The sequence below is a fragment of the Nothobranchius furzeri genome, chromosome 3 (assembly GCF_043380555.1).
Source record: "Nothobranchius furzeri strain GRZ-AD chromosome 3, NfurGRZ-RIMD1, whole genome shotgun sequence".
Classification (NCBI taxonomy): domain Eukaryota; kingdom Metazoa; phylum Chordata; class Actinopteri; order Cyprinodontiformes; family Nothobranchiidae; genus Nothobranchius; species Nothobranchius furzeri.
Genome location: NC_091743.1, coordinates 13,567,802 through 13,594,685, shown reverse-complemented (window position 1 = coordinate 13,594,685; position 26,884 = coordinate 13,567,802).

The window sequence follows — 26,884 nt, the reverse complement described above, 5'->3', positions numbered from 1 at the left end:
AAAGGAATGGAGTCATTAGCACTTATGGTTTTTAAATGGCACCCAGAATTATGCTGCACTAAGCATAATTTCACATCATTCTGGGTTCATTTGTGTGAAAACAAGGTCCAATCAGGCTGAAACGTTACAGGAAGGTAGAATCTATTGAGTTGTTAGTGATCTGAACGTTTCATGATGATAGCACTTTCCTAAGGGGGTCAAACCATGTCCCAAAGGTCAACAGATATGGTGTTAATTTAAAGAAGTAGTCCAGTTACACATTTGTGGGCTTATAACTTGGCTTCTGAATGTCCTAGAGAGATCAGGTTTGTTTTAGTGTACTCCAATCAACAGCCCCTACAACCACAAAAAGGAATGGAGTCATTAGCAATAATGGTTTTTAAATGGCACCCAGAAATATGTTGCACGAAGCACAATTTCACATCATTCTGGGTTCATTTGTGTGAAAACAAGGTCCAATCAGGCTGAAACGTTACAGGAAGGTATAATCTATTGAGTTGTAAGTGATCTGAACGTTTCATGATGATAGCAATTTCCTAAGGGGGTCAAACCATGTCCCAAAGGTCACCGGATCAGGTGTCAATTTAAAGAAGTAGTCCAGTTACACATTTGTGGGCTTATAACTTGGCTTCTGAATGTCCTAGAGAGGTCAGGTTTTTTTAGTGTACTCCAATCAACAGCCCCTACAACCACAAAATGAATGGAGACATTAGCACTTATGGTTTGTAAATGGCACCCAGAATTATGTTGCACAAAGCACAATTTCACATCATTCTGGGTCCATTTGTGTGAAAACAAGGTCCAATCAGGCTGAAACGTTACAGGAAGGTAGAATCTATTGAGTTGTAAGTGATCCGAACGTTTCATGATGATAGCACTTTCCTAAGGGGGTCAAACCATGTCCCAAAGGTCACCGGATCTGGTGTCAATTTAAAGAAGTAGTCCAGTTACACATTTGTGGGCTTGTAACTTGGCTTCTGAATGTCCTAGAGAGATCAGGTTTGTTTTAATGTAATCCAATCAACAGCCCTTACAACCACAAAAATGAATGGCGTCATTAGCACTTATGGTTTGTAAATGGCACCCAGAATTATGTTGCACGAAGCACAATTTCACATCATTCTGGGTCCATTTGTGTGAAAACAAGGTCCAATCAGGCTGAAACGTTACAGGAAGGTAGAATCTATTGAGTTGTAAGTGATCTGAACGTTTCATGATGATAGCACTTTCCTAAGAGGGTCAAACCATGTCCCAAAGGTCACCGGAACTGGTGTCAATTTAAAGAAGTAATCCAGTTACACATTTGTGGGCTTATAACTTGGCTTCTGAATGTCCTAGAGAGATCAGGTTTGTTTTAGTATACTCCAATCAACAGCCCCTACAACCACAAAAAGGAATGGAGTCATTAGCACATATGGTTTTTAAATGGCACCCAGAATTATGTTGCACGAAGCACAATTTCACATCATTCTGGGTTCATTTGTGTGAAAACAAGGTCCAATCAGGCTGAAACGTTACAAGAAGGTAGAATCTATTGAGTTGTAAGTGATCTGAACGTTTCATGATGATAGCGCTTTCCTAAGGGGGTCAAACCATGTCCCAAAGGTCACCGGATCTGGTGTCAATTTAAAGAAGTAGTCCAGTTACACATTTGTGGGCTTATAACTTGGCTTCTGAATGTCCTAGAGCGATCAGGTTTGTTTTAGTGTACTCCAATCAACAGCCCCTACAACCACAAAAAGGAATGGAGTAGCTAGCACTTATGGTTTTTAAATGGCACCCAGAATTATGTTGCACGAAGCACAATTTCAAATCATTCTGGGTCCATTTGTGTGAAAACAAGGTCCAATCAGGCTGAAACGTTACAAGAAGGTGGAATCTATTGAGTTGTAAGTGATCTGAACGTTTCATGATGATCGCACATTCCTATAGGGGGTCAAACCATGTCCCAAAGGTCACCGGGCCTGGTGTCACTTCAAAGAAGTAGTCCAGTTACACCTTTGTGGGCTTATAACTTGGCTTCTGAATGTCCTAGAGAGGTCAGGTTTGTTTTAGTGTACTCCAATCAACAGCCCCTACAACCACAAAAAGGAATGGAGTCATTAGCACTTATGGTTTGTAAATGGCACCCAGAATTATGTTGCACGAAGCACAATTTCACATAATTCTGGGTTCATTTGTGTGAAAACAAGGTCCAATCAGGCTGAAACGTTACAGGAAGGTAGAATCTATTGAGTTGTAAGTGATCTGAACGTTTCAAGATGATAGCACTTTCCTAAGGGGGTCAAACCATGTCCCAAAGGTCACCGGATCTGGTGTCAATTTAAAGAAGTAGTCCAGTTACACATTTGTGGGCTTATAACTTGGCTTCTGAGTGTCCTAGAGAGATCAGGTTTGTTTTAGTGTACTCCAATCAACAGCCCCTACAACCACGAAAAGGAATGGAGTCATTAGCACTTATGGTTTGTAAATGGCACCCAGAATTATGTTGCACGAAGCACAATTTCACATCATTCTGGGTCCATTTGTGTGAAAACAAGGTCCAATCAGGCTGAAACGTTACAAGAAGGTAGAATCTATTGAGTTGTAAGTGATCTGAACGTTTCAAGATGATCGCACATTCCTATAGGGGGTCAAACCATGTCCCAAAGGTCACCGGGCCTGGTGTCACTTCAAAGAAGTAGTCCAGTTACACCTTTGTGGGCTTATAACTTGGCTTCTAAATGTCCTAGAGAGGTCAGGTTTGTTTTAGTGTACTCCAATCAACAGCCCCTACAACCACAAAAAGGAATGGAGTCATTAGCACTTATGGTTTGTAAATGGCACCCAGAATTATGTTGCACGAAGCACAATTTCACATCATTCTGGGTCCATTTGTGTGAAAACAAGGTCCAATCAGGTTGAAACGTTACAGGAAGGTAGAATCTATTGAGTTGTAAGTGATCTGAACGTTTCAAGATGATAGCACTTTCCTAAGGGGGTCAAACCATGTCCCAAAGGTCACCGGATATGGTGTCAATCTAAAGAAGTAGTCCAGTTACACATTTGTGGGCTTATAACTTGGCTTCTGAATGCCCTAGAGAGATCAGGTTTGTTTTAGTGTACTCCAATCAACAGCCCCTACAACCACAAAAAGGAATGGAGTCATTAGCACTTATGGTTTGTAAATGGCACCCAGAATTATGTTGCACGAAGCACAATTTCACATCATTCTGGGTTCATTTGTGTGAAAACAAGGTCCAATCAGGCTGAAACGTTACAGGAAGGTAGAATCTATTGAGTTGAAAGTGATCTGAACGTTTCATGATGATCGCACATTCCTATAGGGGTCAAAGCATGTCCCAAAGGTCACCGGGCCTGGTGTCACTTTAAAGAAGTAGTCCAGTTACACCTTTGTGGGCTTATAACTTGGCTTCTGACTGTCCTAGAGAGGTCAGGTTTGTTTTAGTATACTCCAATCAACAGCCCCTACAACCACAAAAAGGAATGGAGTCATTAGCACTTATGGTTTTTAAATGGCACCCAGAATTATGTTGCACGAAGCACAATTTCACATCATTCTGGGTTCATTTGTGTGAAAACAAGGTCCAATCAGGCTGAAACGTTACAGGAAGGTAGAATCTATTGAGTTGTAAGTGATCTGAACGTTTCATGATGATAGCACTTTCCTAAGAGGGTCAAACCATGTCCCAAAGGTCACCGGAACTGGTGTCAATTTAAAGAAGTAATCCAGTTACACATTTGTGGGCTTATAACTTGGCTTCTGAATGTCCTAGAGAGATCAGGTTTGTTTTAGTATACTCCAATCAACAGCCCCTACAACCACAAAAAGGAATGGAGTCATTAGCACTTATGGTTTTTAAATGGCACCCAGAATTATGTTGCACGAAGCACAATTTCACATCATTCTGGGTTCATTTGTGTGAAAACAAGGTCCAATCAGGCTGAAACGTTACAAGAAGGTAGAATCTATTGAGTTGTAAGTGATCTGAACGTTTCATGATGATAGCGCTTTCCTAAGGGGGTCAAACCATGTCCCAAAGGTCACCTGATCTGGTGTCAATTTAAAGAAGTAGTCCAGTTACACATTTGTGGGCTTATAACTTGGCTTCTGAATGTCCTAGAGCGATCAGGTTTGTTTTAGTGTACTCCAATCAACGGCCCCTACAACCACAAAAAGGAATGGAGTAGCTAGCACTTATGGTTTTTAAATGGCACCCAGAATTATGTTGCACGAAGCACAATTTCACATCATTCTGGGTTCATTTGTGTGAAAACAAGGTCCAATCAGGCTGAAACGTTACAAGAAGGTAGAATCTATTGAGTTGTAAGTGATTTGAACGGTTCACGATGATAGAACTTTCCTAAGGGGGTCAAACCATGTCCCAAAGGTCACCGGATCTGGTGTCAATTTAAAGAAGTAGTCCAGTTACACATTTGTGGGCTTATAACTTGGCTTCTGAATGTCCTAGAGAGATCAGGTTTGTTTTAGTGTACTCCAATCAACAGCCCCTACAACCACAAAAAGGAATGGAGTCATTAGCACTTATGGTTTGTAAATGCCACCCAGAATTATGTTGCACGAAGCACAATTTCACATCATTCTGGGTCCATTTGTGTGAAAACAAGGTCCAATCAGGCTGAAACGTTACAAGAAGGTGGAATCTATTGAGTTGAAAGTGATCTGAACGTTTCATGATGATCGCACATTCCTATAGGGGGTCAAACCATGTCCCAAAGGTCACCGGGCCTGGTGTCACTTCAAAGAAGTAGTCCAGTTACACCTTTGTGGGCTTATAACTTGGCTTCTGAATGTCCTAGAGAGGTCAGGTTTGTTTTAGTGTACTCCAATCAACAGCCCCTACAACCACAAAAAGGAAAGGAGTCATTAGCACTTATGGTTTGTAAATGGCACCCAGAATTATGTTGCACGAAGCACAATTTCACATAATTCTGGGTTCATTTGTGTGAAAACAAGGTCCAATCAGGCTGAAACGTTACAGGAAGGTAGAATCTATTGAGTTGTAAGTGATCTGAACGTTTCAAAATGATAGCACTTTCCTAAGGGGGTCAAACCATGTCCCAAAGGTCACCGGATCTGGTGTCAATTTAAAGAAGTAGTCCAGTTACACATTTGTGGGCTTATAACTTGGCTTCTGAGTGTCCTAGAGAGATCAGGTTTGTTTTAGTGTACTCCAATCAACAGCCCCTACAACCACGAAAAGGAATGGAGTCATTAGCACTTATGGTTTGTAAATGGCACCCAGAATTATGTTGCACGAAGCACAATTTCACATCATTCTGGGTCCATTTGTGTGAAAACAAGGTCCAATCAGGCTGAAACGTTACAAGAAGGTAGAATCTATTGAGTTGTAAGTGATCTGAACGTTTCAATATGATTGCACATTCCTATAGGGGGTCAAACCATGTCCCAAAGGTCACCGGGCCTGGTGTCACTTCAAAGAAGTAGTCCAGTTACACCTTTGTGGGCTTATAACTTGGCTTCTGAATGTCCTAGAGAGGTCAGGTTTGTTTTAGTGTACTCCAATCAACAGCCCCTACAACCACAAAAAGGAATGGAGTCATTAGCACTTATGGTTTGTAAATGGCACCCAGAATTATGTTGCACGAAGCACAATTTCACATCATTCTGGGTCCATTTGTGTGAAAACAAGGTCCAATCAGGTTGAAACGTTACAGGAAGGTAGAATCTATTGAGTTGTAAGTGATCTGAACGTTTCAAGATGATAGCACTTTCCTAAGGGGGTCAAACCATGTCCCAAAGGTCACCGGATATGGTGTCAATTTAAAGAAGTAGTCCAGTTACACATTTGTGGGCTTATAACTTGGCTTCTGAATGCCCTAGAGAGATCAGGTTTGTTTTAGTGTACTCCAATCAACAGCCCCTACAACCACAAAAAGGAATGGAGTCATTAGCACTTATGGTTTGTAAATGGCACCCAGAATTATGTTGCACACAGCACAATTTCACATCATTCTGGGTTCATTTGTGTGAAAACAAGGTCCAATCAGGTTGAAACGTTACAGGAAGGTAGAATCTATTGAGTTGTAAGTGATCTGAACGTTTCATGATGATAGCACTTTCCTAAGGGGGTCAAACCATGTCCCAAAGGTCACCGGATCTGGTGTCAATTTAAAGAAGTAGTCCAGTTACACATTTGTGGGCTTATAACCTGGCTTCTGAATGTCCTAGAGCGATCAGGTTTGTTTTAGTGTACTCCAATCAACAGCCCCTACAACCACAAAAAGGAATGGAGTCATTAGCACTTATGGTTTGTAAATGACACCCAGAATTATGTTGCACGATGCACAATTTCACATCATTCTGGGTCCATTTGTGTGAAAACAAGGTCCAATCAGGCTGAAACGTTACAGGAAGGTAGAATCTATTGAGTTGTAAGTCATCTGAATGTTTCAAGATGATAGCACTTTCCTAAGGGGGTCAAACCATGTCCCAAAGGTCACCGGATCTGGTGTCAATTTAAAGAAGTAGTCCAGTTACACATTTGTGGGCTTATAACTTGGCTTCTGAATGTCCTAGAGAGATCAGCTTTGTTTTAGTATACTCCAATCAACAGCCCCTACAACCACAAAAAGGAATGGAGTCATTAGCACTTATGGTTTGTAAATGGCACCCAGAATTATGTTGCACGAAGCACAATTTCACTTCATTCTGGGTCCATTTGTGTGAAAACAAGGTCCAATCAGGCTGAAACGTTACAGGAAGGTAGAATCCATCTAGTTGTAAGTGATCTGAACATTTCAAGATGATAGCACTTTCCTAAGGGGGTCAAACCATGTCCCAAAGGTCACCGGATCTGGTGTCAATTTAAAGAAGTAGTCCAGTTACACATTTGTGGGCTTATAACTTGGCTTCTGAATGTCCTAGAGCGATCAGGTTTGTTTTAGTGTACTCCAATCAACAGCCCCTACAACCACAAAAAGGAATGGAGTAGCTAGCACTTATGGTTTTTAAATGGCACCCAGAATTATGTTGCACGAAGCACAATTTCACATCATTCTGGGTTCATTTGTGTGAAAACAAGGTCCAATCAGGCTGAAACGTTACAAGAAGGTAGAATCTATTGAGTTGTAAGTGATTTGAACGGTTCACGATGATAGCACTTTCCTAAGGGGGTCAAACCATGTCCCAAAGGTCACCGGATCTGGTGTCAATTTAAAGAAGTAGTCCAGTTACACATTTGTGGGCTTATAACTTGGCTTCTGAATGTCCTAGAGAGATCAGGTTTGTTTTAGTGTACTCCAATCAACAGCCCCTACAACCACAAAAAGGAATGGAGTCATTAGCACTTATGGTTTGTAAATGCCACCCAGAATTATGTTGCACGAAGCACAATTTCACATCATTCTGGGTCCATTTGTGTGAAAACAAGGTCCAATCAGGCTGAAACGTTACAAGAAGGTGGAATCTATTGAGTTGTAAGTGATCTGAACGTTTCATGATGATCGCACATTCCTATAGGGGGTCAAACCATGTCCCAAAGGTCACCGGGCCTGGTGTCACTTCAAAGAAGTAGTCCAGTTACACCTTTGTGGGCTTATATAACTTGGCTTCTGAATGTCCTAGAGAGGTCAGGTTTGTTTTAGTGTACTCCAATCAACAGCCCCTACAACCACAAAAAGGAATGGAGTCATTAGCACTTATGGTTTGTAAATGGCACCCAGAATTATGTTGCACGAAGCACAATTTCACATAATTCTGGGTTCATTTGTGTGAAAACAAGGTCCAATCAGACTGAAACGTTACAGGAAGGTAGAATCTATTGAGTTGTAAGTGATCTGAACGTTTCAAGATGATAGCACTTTCCTAAGGGGGTCAAACCATGTCCCAAAGGTCACCGGATCTGGTGTCAATTTAAAGAAGTAGTCCAGTTACACATTTGTGGGCTTATAACTTGGCTTCTGAGTGTCCTAGAGAGATCGGGGTTGTTTTAGTGTACTCCAATCAACAGCCCCTACAACCACGAAAAGGAATGGAGTCATTAGCACTTATGGTTTGTAAATGGCACCCAGAATTATGTTGCACGAAGCACAATTTCACATCATTCTGGGTCCATTTGTGTGAAAACAAGGTCCAATCAGGCTGAAACGTTACAAGAAGGTAGAATCTATTGAGTTGTAAGTGATCTGAACGTTTCAATATGATCGCACATTCCTATAGGGGGTCAAACCATGTCCCAAAGGTCACCGGGCCTGGTGTCACTTCAAAGAAGTAGTCCAGTTACACCTTTGTGGGCTTATAACTTGGCTTCTGAATGTCCTAGAGAGGTCAGGTTTGTTTTAGTGTACTCCAATCAACAGCCCCTACAACCACAAAAAGGAATGGAGTCATTAGCACTTATGGTTTGTAAATGGCACCCAGAATTATGTTGCACAAAGCACAATTTCACATCATTCTGGGTTCATTTGTGTGAAAACAAGGTCCAATCAGGCTGAAACGTTACAGGAAGGTAGAATCTATTGAGTTGTAAGTGATCTGAACGTTTCATGATGATAGCACTTTCCTAAGGGGGTCAAACCATGTCCCAAAGGTCACCGGATCTGGTGTCAATTTAAAGAAGTAGTCCAGTTACACATTTGTGGGCTTATAACCTGGCTTCTGAATGTCCTAGAGCGATCAGGTTTGTTTTAGTGTACTCCAATCAACAGCCCCTACAACCACAAAAAGGAATGGAGTCATTAGCACTTATGGTTTGTAAATGACATCCAGAATTATGTTGCACGATGCACAATTTCACATCATTCTGGGTCCATTTGTGTGAAAACAAGGTCCAATCAGGCTGAAACGTTACAGGAAGGTAGAATCTATTGAGTTGTAAGTCATCTGAATGTTTCAAGATGATAGCACTTTCCTTAGGGGGTCAAACCATGTCCCAAAGGTCACCGGATCTGGTGTCAATTTAAAGAAGTAGTCCAGTTACACATTTGTGGGCTTATAACTTGGCTTCTGAATGTCCTAGAGAGATCAGGTTTGTTTTAGTATACTCCAATCAACCCCTACAACCACAAAAAGGAATGGAGTCATTAGCACTTATGGTTTGTAAATGGCACCCAGAATTATGTTGCACGAAGCACAATTTCACTTCATTCTGGGTCCATTTGTGTGAAAACAAGGTCCAATCAGGCTGAAACGTTACAGGAAGGTAGAATCCATCTAGTTGTAAGTGATCTGAACATTTCAAGATGATAGCACTTTCCTAAGGGGGTCAAACCATGTCCCAAAGGTCACCGGATCTGGTGTCAATTTAAAGAAGTAGTCCAGTTACACATTTGTGGGCTTATAACTTGGCTTCTGAATGTCCTAGAGAGATCAGGTTTGTTTTAATGTACTCCCAGCAACAGCCACTACAACCACAAAAAGGAATGGAGTCATTAGCACTTATGGTTTGTAAATGGCACCCAGAATTATGTTGCACGAAGCACAATTTCACATCATTCTGGGTTCATTTGTGTGAAAAGAAGGTCCAATCAGGCTGAAACGTTACAGGAAGGTAGAATCTATTGAGTTGTAAGTGATCTGAACGTGACATGATGATAGCACTTTCCTAAGGGGGTCAAACCATGTCCCAAAGGTCACCGGATCTGGTGTCAATTTAAAGAAGTAGTCCAGTTACACATTTGTGGGCTTATAACTTGGCTTCTGAATGTCCTAGAGAGATCAGGTTTGTTTTAATGTACTCCAATCAACAGCCCCTACAACCACAAAAAGGAATGGAGTCATTAGCACTCATGGTTTGTAAATGGCACCCAGAATTATGTTGCACAAAGCACAATTTCACATCATTCTGGGTCCATTTGTGTGAAAACAAGGTCCAATCAGGCTGAAACGTTACAAGAAGGTAGAATCTATTGAGTTGTAAGTGATTTGAACGGTTCACGATGATAGCACTTTCCTAAGGGGGTCAAACCATGTCCCAAAGGTCACCGGATCTGGTGTCACTTTAAAGAAGTAGTCCAGTTACACATTTGTGGGCTTGTAACTTGGCTTCTGAATGTCCTAGAGAGATCAGGTTTGTTTTAGTGTACTCCAATCAACAGCCCCTACAACCACAAAAAGGAATGGAGTCATTAGCATTTATGGTTTGTAAATGGCACCCAGAATTATGTTGCACGAAGCACAATTTCACATCATTCTGGGTCGATTTGTGTGAAAACAAGGTCCAATCAGGCTGAAACGCTACAAGAAGGTAGAATCTATTGAGGTGTAAGTGATCTTAACGTTTCAAGATGATCGCACATTCCTATAGGGGGTAAAACCATGTCCCAAAGGTCACCGGGCCTGGTGTCACTTTAAAGAAGTAGTCCAGTTACACCTTTGTGGGCTTATAACTTGGCTTCTGAATGTCCTAGAGAGGTTAGTTTTTTTTAGTGTACTCCAATCAAAAGCCCCTACAACCACAAAAAGGAATGGAGTCATTAGCACTTATGGTTTGAAAATGGCACCCAGAATTATGTTGCACAAAGCACAATTTCACATCATTCTGGGTTCATTTGTGTGAAAACAAGGTCCAATCAGGCTGAAACGTTACAGGAAGGTAGAATCTATTGAGTTGTTAGTGATCTGAACGTTTCATGATGATAGCACTTTCCTAAGGGGGTAAAACCATGTCCCAAAGGTCAACGGATCTGGTGTCAATTTAAAGAAGTAGTCCAGTTACACATTTGTGGGCTTATAACTTGGCTTCTGAATGTCCTAGAGAGATCAGGTTTGTTTTAGTGTACTCCAATCAACAGCCCCTACAACCACAAAAAGGAATGGAGTCATTAGCACTTATGGTTTTTAAATGGCACCCAGAATTATGTTGCACGAAGCACAATTTCACATCATTCTGGGTTCATTTGTGTGAAAACAAGGTCCAATCAGGCTGAAACGTTACAGGAAGGTATAATCTATTGAGTTGTAAGTGATCTGAACGTTTCATGATGATAGCACTTTCCTAAGGGGGTCAAACCATGTCCCAAATGTCACAGGATCTGGTGTCAATTTAAAGAAGTAGTCCAGTTACACCTTTGTGGGCTTATAACTTGGCTTCTGAATATCCTAGAGAGATCAGGTTTGTTTTAGTGTACTCCAATCAACATCCCCTACAACCTCAAAAAGGAATGGAGTCATTAGCACTTATGGTTTTTAAATGGCACCCAGAATTATGCTGCACTAAGCACAATTTCACATCATTCTGGGTTCATTTGTGTGAAAACAAGGTCCAATCAGGCTGAAACGTTACAGCAAGGTAGAATCTATTGAGTTGTAAGTGATCTGAACATTTCATGATGATAGCACTTTCCTAAGGGGGTCAAACCATGTCCCAAAGGTCACCGGATCTGGTGTCAATTTAAAGAAGTAGTCCAGTTACACATTTGTGGGCTTATAACTTGGCTTCTGAATGTCCTAGAGAGATCAGGTTTGTTTTAATGTACTCCAACCAACAGCCCCTACAACCACAAAAAGGAATGGAGTCATTAGCACTTATGGTTTGTAAATGGCACTCAGAATTATGTTGCACGAAGCACAATTTCACATCATTCTGGGTCCATTCGTGTGAAAACAAGGTCCAATCAGGCTGAAACGCTACAAGAAGGTAGAATCTATTGAGTTGTAAGTGATCTGAACTTTTCATGATGATAGCACTTTCCTAAGGGGGTCAAACCATGACCCAAAGGTCACCGGATCTGGTGTCAATTTACAGAAGTAGTCCAGTTACACATTTGTGGGCTTATAACTTGGCTTCTGAATGTCCTAGAGAGATCTGGTTTGTTTTAGTGTACTCCAATCAACATCCCCTACAACCTCAAAAAGGAATGGAGTCATTAGCACTTATGGTTTTTAAATGGCACCCAGAATTATGCTGCACTAAGCACAATTTCACATCATTCTGGGTTCATTTGTGTGAAAACAAGGTCCAATGAGGCTGAAACGTTACAGGAAGGTAGAATCTATTGAGTTGTAAGTGATCTGAACGTTTCATGATGATAGCACTTTCCTAAGGGGGTCAAACCATGTCCCAAAGGTCACCGGATCTGGTGTCAATTTAAAGAAGTAGTCCAGTTACACATTTGTGGGCTTATAACTTGGCTTCTGAATGTCCTAGAGGGATCAGGTTTGTTTTAATGTACTCCAACCAACAGCCCCTACAACCACAAAAAGGAATGGAGTCATTAGCACTTATGGTTTGTAAATGGCACCCAGAATTATGTTGCACGAAGCACAATTTCACATCATTCTGGGATCATTTGTGTGAAAACAAGGTCCAATCAGGCTGAAACGTTACAGGAAGGTAGAATCTATTGAGTTGTAAGTGATCTGAACGTTTCATGATGATAGCACTTTCCTAAGGGGGTCAAACCATGTCCCAAAGGTCACCGGATCTGGTGTCAATTTAAAGAAGTAGTCCAGTTACACATTTGTGGGCTTATAACTTGGCTTCTGAATGTCCTAGAGAGATCAGGTTTGTTTTAGTGTACTCCAATCAACAGCGTTACAACCACAAAAAGGAATGGAGTCATTAGCACTTATGGTTTGTAAATGGCACCCAGAATTATGTTGCACGAAGCACAATTTCACATCATTCTGGGTCCATTTGTGTGAAAACAAGGTCCAATCAGGCTGAAACGTTACAGGAAGGTAGAATCTATTGAGTTGTAAGTGATCTGAACGTTTCATGATGATCGCATATTCCTAAGGGGGTCAAACCATGTCCCAAAGGTCACCGGATCTGGTGTCAATTTAAAGAAGTAGTCCAGTTACACATTTGTGGGCTTATAACTTGGCTTATGAATGTCCTAGAGAGATCAGGTTTGTTTAGTGTACTCCAATCAACAGCCCCTACAACCTCAAAAAGGAATGGAGTCATTAGCACTTATGGTTTTTAAATGGCACCCAGAATTATGTTGCACAAAGCACAATTTCACATCATTCTGGGTCCATTTGTGTGAAAACAAGGTCCAATCAGGCTGAAACGTTACAGGAAGGTAGAATCTATTGAGCTGCAAGTGATCTGAACGTTTCATGATGATCGCACATTCCTATAGGGGGTCAAACCATGTCCCAAAGGTCACCGGGCCTGGTATCAATTTAAAGAAGTAGTCCAGTTACACCTTTGAGGGCTTATAACTTGGCTTCTGAATATCCTAGAGAGATCAGGTTTGTTTTAGTGTACTCCAATCAACAGCCCCTACAACCTCAAAAAGGAATGGAGTCATTAGCACTTATGGTTTTTAAATGGCACCCAGAATTATGTTGCACGAAGCACAATTTCACATCATTCTGGGTTCATTTGTGTAAAAACAAGGTCCAATAAGGCTGAAACGTTACAGGAAGGTAGAATCTATTGAGTTGTAAGTGATCTGAACGTTTCATGATGATAGCACTTTCCTAAGGGGGTCAAACCATGTCCCAAAGGTCACCGGATCTGGTGTCACTTTAAAGAAGTAGTCCAGTTACACATTTGTGGGCTTAGAACTTGGCTTCTGAATGTCCTAGAGAGGTCAGGTTTGTTTTAGTGTACTCCAATCAACAGCCCCTACAACCACAAAAAGGAATGGAGTCATTAGCTCTTATGGTTTGTAAATGGCACCCAGAATTATGTTGCACAAAGCACAATTTCACATCATTCTGGGTCCATTTGTGCGAAAACAAGGTCCAATCAGGCTGAAACGTTACAAGAAGGTAGAATCTATTGAGTTGTAAGTGATCTGAACGTTTCATGATGATCGCACATTCCTATAGGGGGTCAAACCATGTCCCAAAGGTCACCGGGCCTGGTGTCACTTTAAAGAAGTAGTCCAGTTACACATTTGTGGGCTTATAACTTGGCTTATGAATGTCCTAGAGAGATCAGGTTTGTTTAGTGTACTCCAATCAACAGCCCCTACAACCTCAAAAAGGAATGGAGTCATTAGCACTTATGGTTTTTAAATGGCACCCAGAATTATGTTGCACAAAGCACAATTTCACATCATTCTGGGTTCATTTGTGTGAAAACAAGGTCCAATCAGGCTGAAACGTTACAGGAAGGTAGAATCTATTGAGTTGTAAGTGATCTGAACGTTTCATGATGATAGCACTTTCCTAAGGGGGTCAAACCATGTCCCAAAGGTCACCGGATCTGGTGTCAATTTAAAGAAGTAGTCCAGTTACACATTTGTGGGCTTATAACCTGGCTTCTGAATGTCCTAGAGCGATCAGGTTTGTTTTAGTGTACTCCAATCAACAGCCCCTACAACCACAAAAAGGAATGGAGTCATTAGCACTTATGGTTTGTAAATGACATCCAGAATTATGTTGCACGATGCACAATTTCACATCATTCTGGGTCCATTTGTGTGAAAACAAGGTCCAATCAGGCTGAAACGTTACAGGAAGGTAGAATCTATTGAGTTGTAAGTCATCTGAATGTTTCAAGATGATAGCACTTTCCTTAGGGGGTCAAACCATGTCCCAAAGGTCACCGGATCTGGTGTCAATTTAAAGAAGTAGTCCAGTTACACATTTGTGGGCTTATAACTTGGCTTCTGAATGTCCTAGAGAGATCAGGTTTGTTTTAGTATACTCCAATCAACCCCTACAACCACAAAAAGGAATGGAGTCATTAGCACTTATGGTTTGTAAATGGCACCCAGAATTATGTTGCACGAAGCACAATTTCACTTCATTCTGGGTCCATTTGTGTGAAAACAAGGTCCAATCAGGCTGAAACGTTACAGGAAGGTAGAATCCATCTAGTTGTAAGTGATCTGAACATTTCAAGATGATAGCACTTTCCTAAGGGGGTCAAACCATGTCCCAAAGGTCACCGGATCTGGTGTCAATTTAAAGAAGTAGTCCAGTTACACATTTGTGGGCTTATAACTTGGCTTCTGAATGTCCTAGAGAGATCAGGTTTGTTTTAATGTACTCCCAGCAACAGCCACTACAACCACAAAAAGGAATGGAGTCATTAGCACTTATGGTTTGTAAATGGCACCCAGAATTATGTTGCACGAAGCACAATTTCACATCATTCTGGGTTCATTTGTGTGAAAAGAAGGTCCAATCAGGCTGAAACGTTACAGGAAGGTAGAATCTATTGAGTTGTAAGTGATCTGAACGTGACATGATGATAGCACTTTCCTAAGGGGGTCAAACCATGTCCCAAAGGTCACCGGATCTGGTGTCAATTTAAAGAAGTAGTCCAGTTACACATTTGTGGGCTTATAACTTGGCTTCTGAATGTCCTAGAGAGATCAGGTTTGTTTTAATGTACTCCAATCAACAGCCCCTACAACCACAAAAAGGAATGGAGTCATTAGCACTCATGGTTTGTAAATGGCACCCAGAATTATGTTGCACAAAGCACAATTTCACATCATTCTGGGTCCATTTGTGTGAAAACAAGGTCCAATCAGGCTGAAACGTTACAAGAAGGTAGAATCTATTGAGTTGTAAGTGATTTGAACGGTTCACGATGATAGCACTTTCCTAAGGGGGTCAAACCATGTCCCAAAGGTCACCGGATCTGGTGTCACTTTAAAGAAGTAGTCCAGTTACACATTTGTGGGCTTGTAACTTGGCTTCTGAATGTCCTAGAGAGATCAGGTTTGTTTTAGTGTACTCCAATCAACAGCCCCTACAACCACAAAAAGGAATGGAGTCATTAGCATTTATGGTTTGTAAATGGCACCCAGAATTATGTTGCACGAAGCACAATTTCACATCATTCTGGGTCGATTTGTGTGAAAACAAGGTCCAATCAGGCTGAAACGCTACAAGAAGGTAGAATCTATTGAGGTGTAAGTGATCTTAACGTTTCAAGATGATCGCACATTCCTATAGGGGGTAAAACCATGTCCCAAAGGTCACCGGGCCTGGTGTCACTTTAAAGAAGTAGTCCAGTTACACCTTTGTGGGCTTATAACTTGGCTTCTGAATGTCCTAGAGAGGTTAGTTTTTTTTAGTGTACTCCAATCAAAAGCCCCTACAACCACAAAAAGGAATGGAGTCATTAGCACTTATGGTTTGAAAATGGCACCCAGAATTATGTTGCACAAAGCACAATTTCACATCATTCTGGGTTCATTTGTGTGAAAACAAGGTCCAATCAGGCTGAAACGTTACAGGAAGGTAGAATCTATTGAGTTGTTAGTGATCTGAACGTTTCATGATGATAGCACTTTCCTAAGGGGGTAAAACCATGTCCCAAAGGTCAACGGATCTGGTGTCAATTTAAAGAAGTAGTCCAGTTACACATTTGTGGGCTTATAACTTGGCTTCTGAATGTCCTAGAGAGATCAGGTTTGTTTTAGTGTACTCCAATCAACAGCCCCTACAACCACAAAAAGGAATGGAGTCATTAGCACTTATGGTTTTTAAATGGCACCCAGAATTATGTTGCACGAAGCACAATTTCACATCATTCTGGGTTCATTTGTGTGAAAACAAGGTCCAATCAGGCTGAAACGTTACAGGAAGGTATAATCTATTGAGTTGTAAGTGATCTGAACGTTTCATGATGATAGCACTTTCCTAAGGGGGTCAAACCATGTCCCAAATGTCACAGGATCTGGTGTCAATTTAAAGAAGTAGTCCAGTTACACCTTTGTGGGCTTATAACTTGGCTTCTGAATATCCTAGAGAGATCAGGTTTGTTTTAGTGTACTCCAATCAACATCCCCTACAACCTCAAAAAGGAATGGAGTCATTAGCACTTATGGTTTTTAAATGGCACCCAGAATTATGCTGCACTAAGCACAATTTCACATCATTCTGGGTTCATTTGTGTGAAAACAAGGTCCAATCAGGCTGAAACGTTACAGCAAGGTAGAATCTATTGAGTTGTAAGTGATCTGAACATTTCATGATGATAGCACTTTCCTAAGGGGGTCAAACCATGTCCCAAAGGTCACCGGATCTGGTGTCAATTTAAAGAAGTAGTCCAGTTACACATTTGTGGGCTTATAACTTGGCTTCTGAATGTCCTAGAGAGATCAGGTTTGTTTTAATGTACTCCAACCAACAGCCCCTACAACCACAAAAAGGAATGGAGTCATTAGCACTTATGGTTTGTAAATGGCACTCAGAATTATGTTGCACGAAGCACAATTTCACATCATTCTGGGTCCATTCGTGTGAAAACAAGGTCCAATCAGGCTGAAACGCTACAAGAAGGTAGAATCTATTGAGTTGTAAGTGATCTGAACTTTTCATGATGATAGCACTTTCCTAAGGGGGTCAAACCATGACCCAAAGGTCACCGGATCTGGTGTCAATTTACAGAAGTAGTCCAGTTACACATTTGTGGGCTTATAACTTGGCTTCTGAATGTCCTAGAGAGATCTGGTTTGTTTTAGTGTACTCCAATCAACATCCCCTACAACCTCAAAAAGGAATGGAGTCATTAGCACTTATGGTTTTTAAATGGCACCCAGAATTATGCTGCACTAAGCACAATTTCACATCATTCTGGGTTCATTTGTGTGAAAACAAGGTCCAATGAGGCTGAAACGTTACAGGAAGGTAGAATCTATTGAGTTGTAAGTGATCTGAACGTTTCATGATGATAGCACTTTCCTAAGGGGGTCAAACCATGTCCCAAAGGTCACCGGATCTGGTGTCAATTTAAAGAAGTAGTCCAGTTACACATTTGTGGGCTTATAACTTGGCTTCTGAATGTCCTAGAGGGATCAGGTTTGTTTTAATGTACTCCAACCAACAGCCCCTACAACCACAAAAAGGAATGGAGTCATTAGCACTTATGGTTTGTAAATGGCACCCAGAATTATGTTGCACGAAGCACAATTTCACATCATTCTGGGATCATTTGTGTGAAAACAAGGTCCAATCAGGCTGAAACGTTACAGGAAGGTAGAATCTATTGAGTTGTAAGTGATCTGAACGTTTCATGATGATAGCACTTTCCTAAGGGGGTCAAACCATGTCCCAAAGGTCACCGGATCTGGTGTCAATTTAAAGAAGTAGTCCAGTTACACATTTGTGGGCTTATAACTTGGCTTCTGAATGTCCTAGAGAGATCAGGTTTGTTTTAGTGTACTCCAATCAACAGCGTTACAACCACAAAAAGGAATGGAGTCATTAGCACTTATGGTTTGTAAATGGCACCCAGAATTATGTTGCACGAAGCACAATTTCACATCATTCTGGGTCCATTTGTGTGAAAACAAGGTCCAATCAGGCTGAAACGTTACAGGAAGGTAGAATCTATTGAGTTGTAAGTGATCTGAACGTTTCATGATGATCGCATATTCCTAAGGGGGTCAAACCATGTCCCAAAGGTCACCGGATCTGGTGTCAATTTAAAGAAGTAGTCCAGTTACACATTTGTGGGCTTATAACTTGGCTTATGAATGTCCTAGAGAGATCAGGTTTGTTTAGTGTACTCCAATCAACAGCCCCTACAACCTCAAAAAGGAATGGAGTCATTAGCACTTATGGTTTTTAAATGGCACCCAGAATTATGTTGCACAAAGCACAATTTCACATCATTCTGGGTCCATTTGTGTGAAAACAAGGTCCAATCAGGCTGAAACGTTACAGGAAGGTAGAATCTATTGAGCTGCAAGTGATCTGAACGTTTCATGATGATCGCACATTCCTATAGGGGGTCAAACCATGTCCCAAAGGTCACCGGGCCTGGTATCAATTTAAAGAAGTAGTCCAGTTACACCTTTGAGGGCTTATAACTTGGCTTCTGAATATCCTAGAGAGATCAGGTTTGTTTTAGTGTACTCCAATCAACAGCCCCTACAACCTCAAAAAGGAATGGAGTCATTAGCACTTATGGTTTTTAAATGGCACCCAGAATTATGTTGCACGAAGCACAATTTCACATCATTCTGGGTTCATTTGTGTAAAAACAAGGTCCAATAAGGCTGAAACGTTACAGGAAGGTAGAATCTATTGAGTTGTAAGTGATCTGAACGTTTCATGATGATAGCACTTTCCTAAGGGGGTCAAACCATGTCCCAAAGGTCACCGGATCTGGTGTCACTTTAAAGAAGTAGTCCAGTTACACATTTGTGGGCTTAGAACTTGGCTTCTGAATGTCCTAGAGAGGTCAGGTTTGTTTTAGTGTACTCCAATCAACAGCCCCTACAACCACAAAAAGGAATGGAGTCATTAGCTCTTATGGTTTGTAAATGGCACCCAGAATTATGTTGCACAAAGCACAATTTCACATCATTCTGGGTCCATTTGTGCGAAAACAAGGTCCAATCAGGCTGAAACGTTACAAGAAGGTAGAATCTATTGAGTTGTAAGTGATCTGAACGTTTCATGATGATCGCACATTCCTATAGGGGGTCAAACCATGTCCCAAAGGTCACCGGGCCTGGTGTCACTTTAAAGAAGTAGTCCAGTTACACATTTGTGGGCTTATAACTTGGCTTATGAATGTCCTAGAGAGATCAGGTTTGTTTAGTGTACTCCAATCAACAGCCCCTACAACCTCAAAAAGGAATGGAGTCATTAGCACTTATGGTTTTTAAATGGCACCCAGAATTATGTTGCACAAAGCACAATTTCACATCATTCTGGGTCCATTTGTGTGAAAACAAGGTCCAATCGGGCTGAAATGTTACAGGAAGGTAGAATCTATTGAGTTGTAAGTGATCTGAACGTTTCATGATGATCGCACATTCCTAAGGGGGTCAAACCATGTCCCAAAGGTCACCGGATCTGGTGTCAATTTAAAGAAGTAGTCCAGTTACACATTTGTGGGCTTATAACTTGGCTTATGAATGTCCTAGAGAGATCAGGTTTGTTTAGTTTACTCCAATCAACAGCCCCTACAACCTCAAAAAGGAATGGAGTAATTAGCACTTATGGTTTTTAAATGGCACCCAGAATTATGTTGCACAAAGCACAATTTCACATCATTCTGGGTCCATTTGTGTGAAAACAAGGTCCAATCAGGCTGAACCGTTACAGGAAGGTAGAATCTATTGAGTTGCAAGTGATCTGAACGTTTCATGATGATCGCACATTCCTATAGGGGGTCAAACCATGTCCCAAAGGTCACCGGGCCTGGTGTCAATTTAAAGAAGTAGTCCAGTTACACCTTTGAGGGCTTATAACTTGGCTTCTGAATATCCTAGAGAGATCAGGTTTGTTTTAGTGTACTCCAATCAACAGCCCCTACAACCTCAAAAAGGAATGGAGTCATTAGCACTTATGGTTTTTAAATGGCACCCAGAATTATGTTGCACGAAGCACAATTTCACATCATTCTGGGTTCATTTGTGTAAAAACAAGGTCCAATAAGGCTGAAACGTTACAGGAAGGTAGAATCTATTGAGTTGTAAGTGATCTGAACGTTTCATGATGATAGCACTTTCCTAAGGGGGTCAAACCATGTCCCAAAGGTCACCGGATCTGGTGTCACTTTAAAGAAGTAGTCCAGTTACACATTTGTGGGCTTAGAACTTGGCTTCTGAATGTCCTAGAGAGGTCAGGTTTGTTTTAGTGTACTCCAATCAACAGCCCCTACAACCACAAAAAGGAATGGAGTCATTAGCTCTTATGGTTTGTAAATGGCACCCAGAATTATGTTGCACAAAGCACAATTTCACATCATTCTGGGTCCATTTGTGTGAAAACAAGGTCCAATCAGGCTGAAACGTTACAAGAAGGTAGAATCTATTGAGTTGTAAGTGATCTGAACGTTTCATGATGATCGCACATTCCTATAGGGGGTCAAACCATGTCCCAAAGGTCACCGGGCCTGGTGTCACTTTAAAGAAGTAGTCCAGTTACACATTTGTGGGCTTATAACTTGGCTTATGAATGTCCTAGAGAGATCAGGTTTGTTTAGTGTACTCCAATCAACAGCCCCTACAACCTCAAAAAGGAATGGAGTCATTAGCACTTATGGTTTTTAAATGGCACCCAGAATTATGTTGCACAAAGCACAATTTCACATCATTCTGGGTCCATTTGTGTGAAAACAAGGTCCAATCAGGCTGAAACGTTACAGGAAGGTAGAATCTATTGAGTTGCAAGTGATCTGAACGTTTCATGATGATCGCACATTCCTATAGGGGGTCAAACCATGTCCCAAAGGTCACCGGGCCTGGTGTCAATTTAAAGAAGTAGTCCAGTTACACCTTTGAGGGCTTATAACTTGGCTTCTGAATATCCTAGAGAGATCCGGTTTGTTTTAGTGTACTCCAATCAACAGCCCCTACAACCTCAAAAAGGAATGGAGTCATTAGCGCTTATGGTTTTTAAATGGCACCCAGAATTATGTTGCACGAAGCACAATTTCACATCATTCTGGGTTCATTTGTGTAAAAACAAGGTCCAATAAGGCTGAAACGTTACAGGAAGGTAGAATCTATTGAGTTGTAAGTGATCTGAACGTTTCATGATGATAGCACTTTCCTAAGGGGGTCAAACCATGTCCCAAAGGTCACCGGATCTGGTGTCAATTTAAAGAAGTAGTCCAGTTACACATTTGTGGGCTTATAACTTGGCTTCTGAATGTCCTAGAGGGATCAGGTTTGTTTTAATGTACTCCAACCAACAGCCCCTACAACCACAAAAAGGAATGGAGTCATTAGCACTTATGGTTTGTAAATGGCACCCAGAATTATGTTGCACGAAGCACAATTTCACATCATTCTGGGTTCATTTGTGTGAAAACAAGGTCCAATCAGGCTGAAACGTTACAGGAAGGTAGAATCTATTGAGTTGTAAGTGATCTGAATGTTTCATGATGATAGCACTTTCCTAAGGGGGTCAAACCATGTCCCAAAGGTCACCGGATCTGGTGTCAATTTAAAGAAGTAGTCCAGTTACACATTTGTGGGCTTATAACTTGGCTTCTGAATGTCCTAGAGAGATCAGGTTTGTTTTAGTGTACTCCAATCAACAGCCCCTACAACCACAAAAAGGAATGGAGTCATTAGCACTTATGGTTTGTAAATGGCACCCAGAATTATGTTGCACGAAGCACAATTTCACATCATTCTGGGTCCATTTGTGTGAAAACAAGGTCCAATCAGGCTGAAACGTTACAGGAAGGTAGAATCTATTGAGTTGTAAGTGATCTGAACGTTTCATGATGATCGCATATTCCTAAGGGGGTCAAACCATGTCCCAAAGGTCACCGGATCTGGTGTCAATTTAAAGAAGTAGTCCAGTTACACATTTGTGGGCTTATAACTTGGCTTATGAATGTCCTAGAGAGATCAGGTTTGTTTAGTGTACTCCAATCAACAGCCCCTACAACCTCAAAAAGGAATGGAGTCATTAGCACTTATGGTTTTTAAATGGCACCCAGAATTATGTTGCACAAAGCACAATTTCACATCATTCTGGGTCCATTTGTGTGAAAACAAGGTCCAATCAGGCTGAAACGTTACAGGAAGGTAGAATCTATTGAGTTGCAAGTGATCTGAACGTTTCATGATGATCGCACATTCCTATAGGGGGTCAAACCATGTCCCAAAGGTCACCGGGCCTGGTATCAATTTAAAGAAGTAGTCCAGTTACACCTTTGAGGGCTTATAACTTGGCTTCTGAATATCCTAGAGAGATCAGGTTTGTTTTAGTGTACTCCAATCAACAGCCCCTACAACCTCAAAAAGGAATGGAGTCATTAGCACTTATGGTTTTTAAATGGCACCCAGAATTATGTTGCACGAAGCACAATTTCACATCATTCTGGGTTCATTTGTGTAAAAACAAGGTCCAATAAGGCTGAAACGTTACAGGAAGGTAGAATCTATTGAGTTGTAAGTGATCTGAACGTTTCATGATGATAGCACTTTCCTAAGGGGGTCAAACCATGTCCCAAAGGTCACCGGATCTGGTGTCACTTTAAAGAAGTAGTCCAGTTACACATTTGTGGGCTTAGAACTTGGCTTCTGAATGTCCTAGAGAGGTCAGGTTTGTTTTAGTGTACTCCAATCAACAGCCCCTACAACCACAAAAAGGAATGGAGTCATTAGCTCTTATGGTTTGTAAATGGCACCCAGAATTATGTTGCACAAAGCACAATTTCACATCATTCTGGGTCCATTTGTGCGAAAACAAGGTCCAATCAGGCTGAAACGTTACAAGAAGGTAGAATCTATTGAGTTGTAAGTGATCTGAACGTTTCATGATGATCGCACATTCCTATAGGGGGTCAAACCATGTCCCAAAGGTCACCGGGCCTGGTGTCACTTTAAAGAAGTAGTCCAGTTACACATTTGTGGGCTTATAACTTGGCTTATGAATGTCCTAGAGAGATCAGGTTTGTTTAGTGTACTCCAATCAACAGCCCCTACAACCTCAAAAAGGAATGGAGTCATTAGCACTTATGGTTTTTAAATGGCACCCAGAATTATGTTGCACAAAGCACAATTTCACATCATTCTGGGTCCATTTGTGTGAAAACAAGGTCCAATCAGACTGAAACGTTACAGGAAGGTAGAATCTATTGAGTTGCAAGTGATCTGAACGTTTCATGATGATCGCACATTCCTATAGGGGGTCAAACCATGTCCCAAAGGTCACCGGGCCTGGTGTCAATTTAAAGAAGTAGTCCAGTTACACCTTTGAGGGCTTATAACTTGGCTTCTGAATATCCTAGAGAGATCAGGTTTGTTTTAGTGTACTCCAATCAACAGCCCCTACAACCTCAAAAAGGAATGGAGTCATTAGCGCTTATGGTTTTTAAATGGCACCCAGAATTATGTTGCACGAAGCACAATTTCACATCATTCTGGGTTCATTTGTGTAAAAACAAGGTCCAATAAGGCTGAAACGTTACAGGAAGGTAGAATCTATTGAGTTGTAAGTGATCTGAACGTTTCATGATGATAGCGCTTTCCTAAGGGGGTCAAACCATGTCCCAAAGGTCACCGGATCTGGTGTCACTTTAAAGAAGTAGTCCAGTTACACATTTGTGGGCTTAGAACTTGGCTTCTGAATGTCCTAGAGAGGTCAGGTTTGTTTTAGTGTACTCCAATCAACAGCCCCTACAACCACAAAAAGGAATGGAGTCATTAGCTCTTATGGTTTGTAAATGGCACCCAGAATTATGTTGCACAAAGCACAATTTCACATCATTCTGGGTCCATTTGTGTGAAAACAAGGTCCAATCAGGCTGAAACGTTACAAGAAGGTAGAATCTATTGAGTTGTAAGTGATCTGAACGTTTCATGATGATCGCACATTCCTATAGGGGGTCAAACCATGTCCCAAAGGTCACCGGGCCTGGTGTCACTTTAAAGAAGTAGTCCAGTTACACATTTGTGGGCTTATAACTTGGCTTCTGAATGTGCTAGAGAGATCAGGTTTGTTTAGTGTACTCCAATCAACAGCCCCTACAACCTCAAAAAGGAATGGAGTCATTAGCACTTATGGTTTTTAAATGGCACCCAGAATTATGTTGCACAAAGCACAATTTCACATCATTCTGGGTCCATTTGTGTGAAAACAAGGTCCAATCAGGCTGAAACGTTACAGGAAGGTAGAATCTATTGAGTTGCAAGTGATCTGAACGTTTCATGATGATCGCACATTCCTATAGGGGGTCAAACCATGTCCCAAAGGTCACCGGGCCTGGTGTCAATTTAAAGAAGTAGTCCAGTTACACCTTTGAGGGCTTATAACTTGGCTTCTGAATATCCTAGAGAGATCAGGTTTGTTTTAGTGTACTCCAATCAACAGCCCCTACAACCTCAAAAAGGAATGGAGTCATTAGCACTTATGGTTTTTAAATGGCACCCAGAATTATGTTGCACGAAGCACAATTTCACATCATTCTGGGTTCATTTGTGTGAAAGCAAGGTCTAATCAGGCTGAAATGTTACAGGAAGGTAGAATCTATTGAGTTGTAAGTGATCTGAACGTTTAATGATGATAGCACTTTCCTAAGGGGGTCAAACCATGTCCCAAAGGTCACCGGATCTGGTGTCAATTTAAAGAAGTAGTCCAGTTACACCTTTGTGGGCTTACAACTTGGCTTCTGAATGTCCGAGAGATCAGGTTTGTTTTAGTATACTCCAATCAACAGCCCCTACAACCACAAAAAGGAATGGAGTCATTAGCACTTATGGTTTTTAAATGGCACCCAGAATTATGTAGCACGAAGCACAATTTCACATCATTCTGGGTTCATTTGTGTGAAAACAAGGTCCAATCAGGCTGAAACGTTACAGGAAGGTAGAATCTATTGAGTTGTAAGGGATCTGAACGTTTCAAGATGATCGCACATTCCTATAGGGTGTCAAACCATGTCCCAAAGGTCACCGGGCCTGGTGTCACTTTAAAGAAGCAGTCCAGTTACACATTTGTGGGCTTATAACTTGGCTTCTGAATGTCCTAGAGAGATCAGGTTTGTTTTAGGGTACTCCAATCAACAGCCCCCACAACCACAAAAAGGAATGGAGTCATTAGCACTTATGGTTTTTAAATGGCACCCAGAATTATGTTGCACGAAGCACAATTTCACATCATTCTGGGTTCATTTGTGTGAAAACAAGGTCCAATCAGGCTGAAACGTTACAGGAAGGTAGAATCTATTGAGTTGTAAGTGATCTGAACGTTTCATGATGATAGCACTTTCCTAAGGGGGTCAAACCATGTCCCAAAGGTCACCGAATATGGTGTCAATTTAAAGAAGTAGTCCAGTTACACATTTGTGGGCTTATAACTTGGCTTCTGAATGTCCTAGAGAGATCAGGTTTGTTTTAGTGTACTCCAATCAACAGCGCCTACAACCACAAAAAGGAATGGAGTCATTAGCACTTATGGTTTGTAAATGGCACCCAGAATTATGTTGCACAAAGCACAATTTCACATCATTCTGGGTCCATTTGTGTGAAAACAAGGTCCAATCAGGCTGAAACGTTACAAGAAGGCAGAATCTATTGAGTTGTAAGTGATCTGAACATTTCATGATGATCGCACATTCCTATAGGGGGTCAAACCATGTCCCAAAGGTCACCGGGCCTGGTGTCACTTTAAAGAAGTAGTCCAGTTACACCTTTGTGGGCTTATAACTTGGCTTCTGAATGTCCTAGAGATGTCAGGTTTGTTTTAGTGTACTCCAATCAACAGCCCCTACAACCACAAAAAGGAATGGAGTCATTAGCACTTATGGTTTTTAAATGGCGCCCAGAATTATGTTGCACGAAGCACAATTTCACATCATTCTGGGTTCATTTGTGTGAAAACAAGGTCCAGTCAGGCTGAAATGTTACAGGAAGGTAGAATCTATTGAGTTGTAAGTGATCTGAACGTTTCATGATGATAGCACTTTCCTAAGGGGGTCGAACCATGTCCCAAAGGTCACCGGATCTGGTGTCAATTTAAAGAAGTAGTCCAGTTACACATTTGTGGGCTTATAACTTGGCTTCTGAATGTCCTAAAGAGATCAGGTTTGTTTTAGTATACTCCAATCAACAGCCCCTACAACCACAAAAAGGAATGGAGTCATTAGCACTTATGCTTTGTAAATGGCACCCAGAATTATGTTGCACGAAGAACAATTTCACATCATTCTGGGTCCATTTGTCTGAAAACAAGGTCCAATCAGGCTTAACTGTTACAGGAAGGTAGAATCTATTGAGTTGTAAGTGATCTGAACATTTCATGATGATAGCACTTTCCTAAGGGGGTCAAACAATGTCCCAAAGGTCACCGGATCTGGTGTCAATTTAAAGAAGTAGTCCAGTTACACTTTTGTGGGCTTATATCTTGGCTTCTGAATGTCCTAGAGAAATCAGGTTTGTTTTAGTATACTCCAATCAACAGCCCCTACAACCACAAAAAGGAATGGAGTCATTAGCACTTATGGTTTTTAAATGGCACCTAGAATTATGTTGCACGAAGTACAATTTCACATCATTCTGGGTC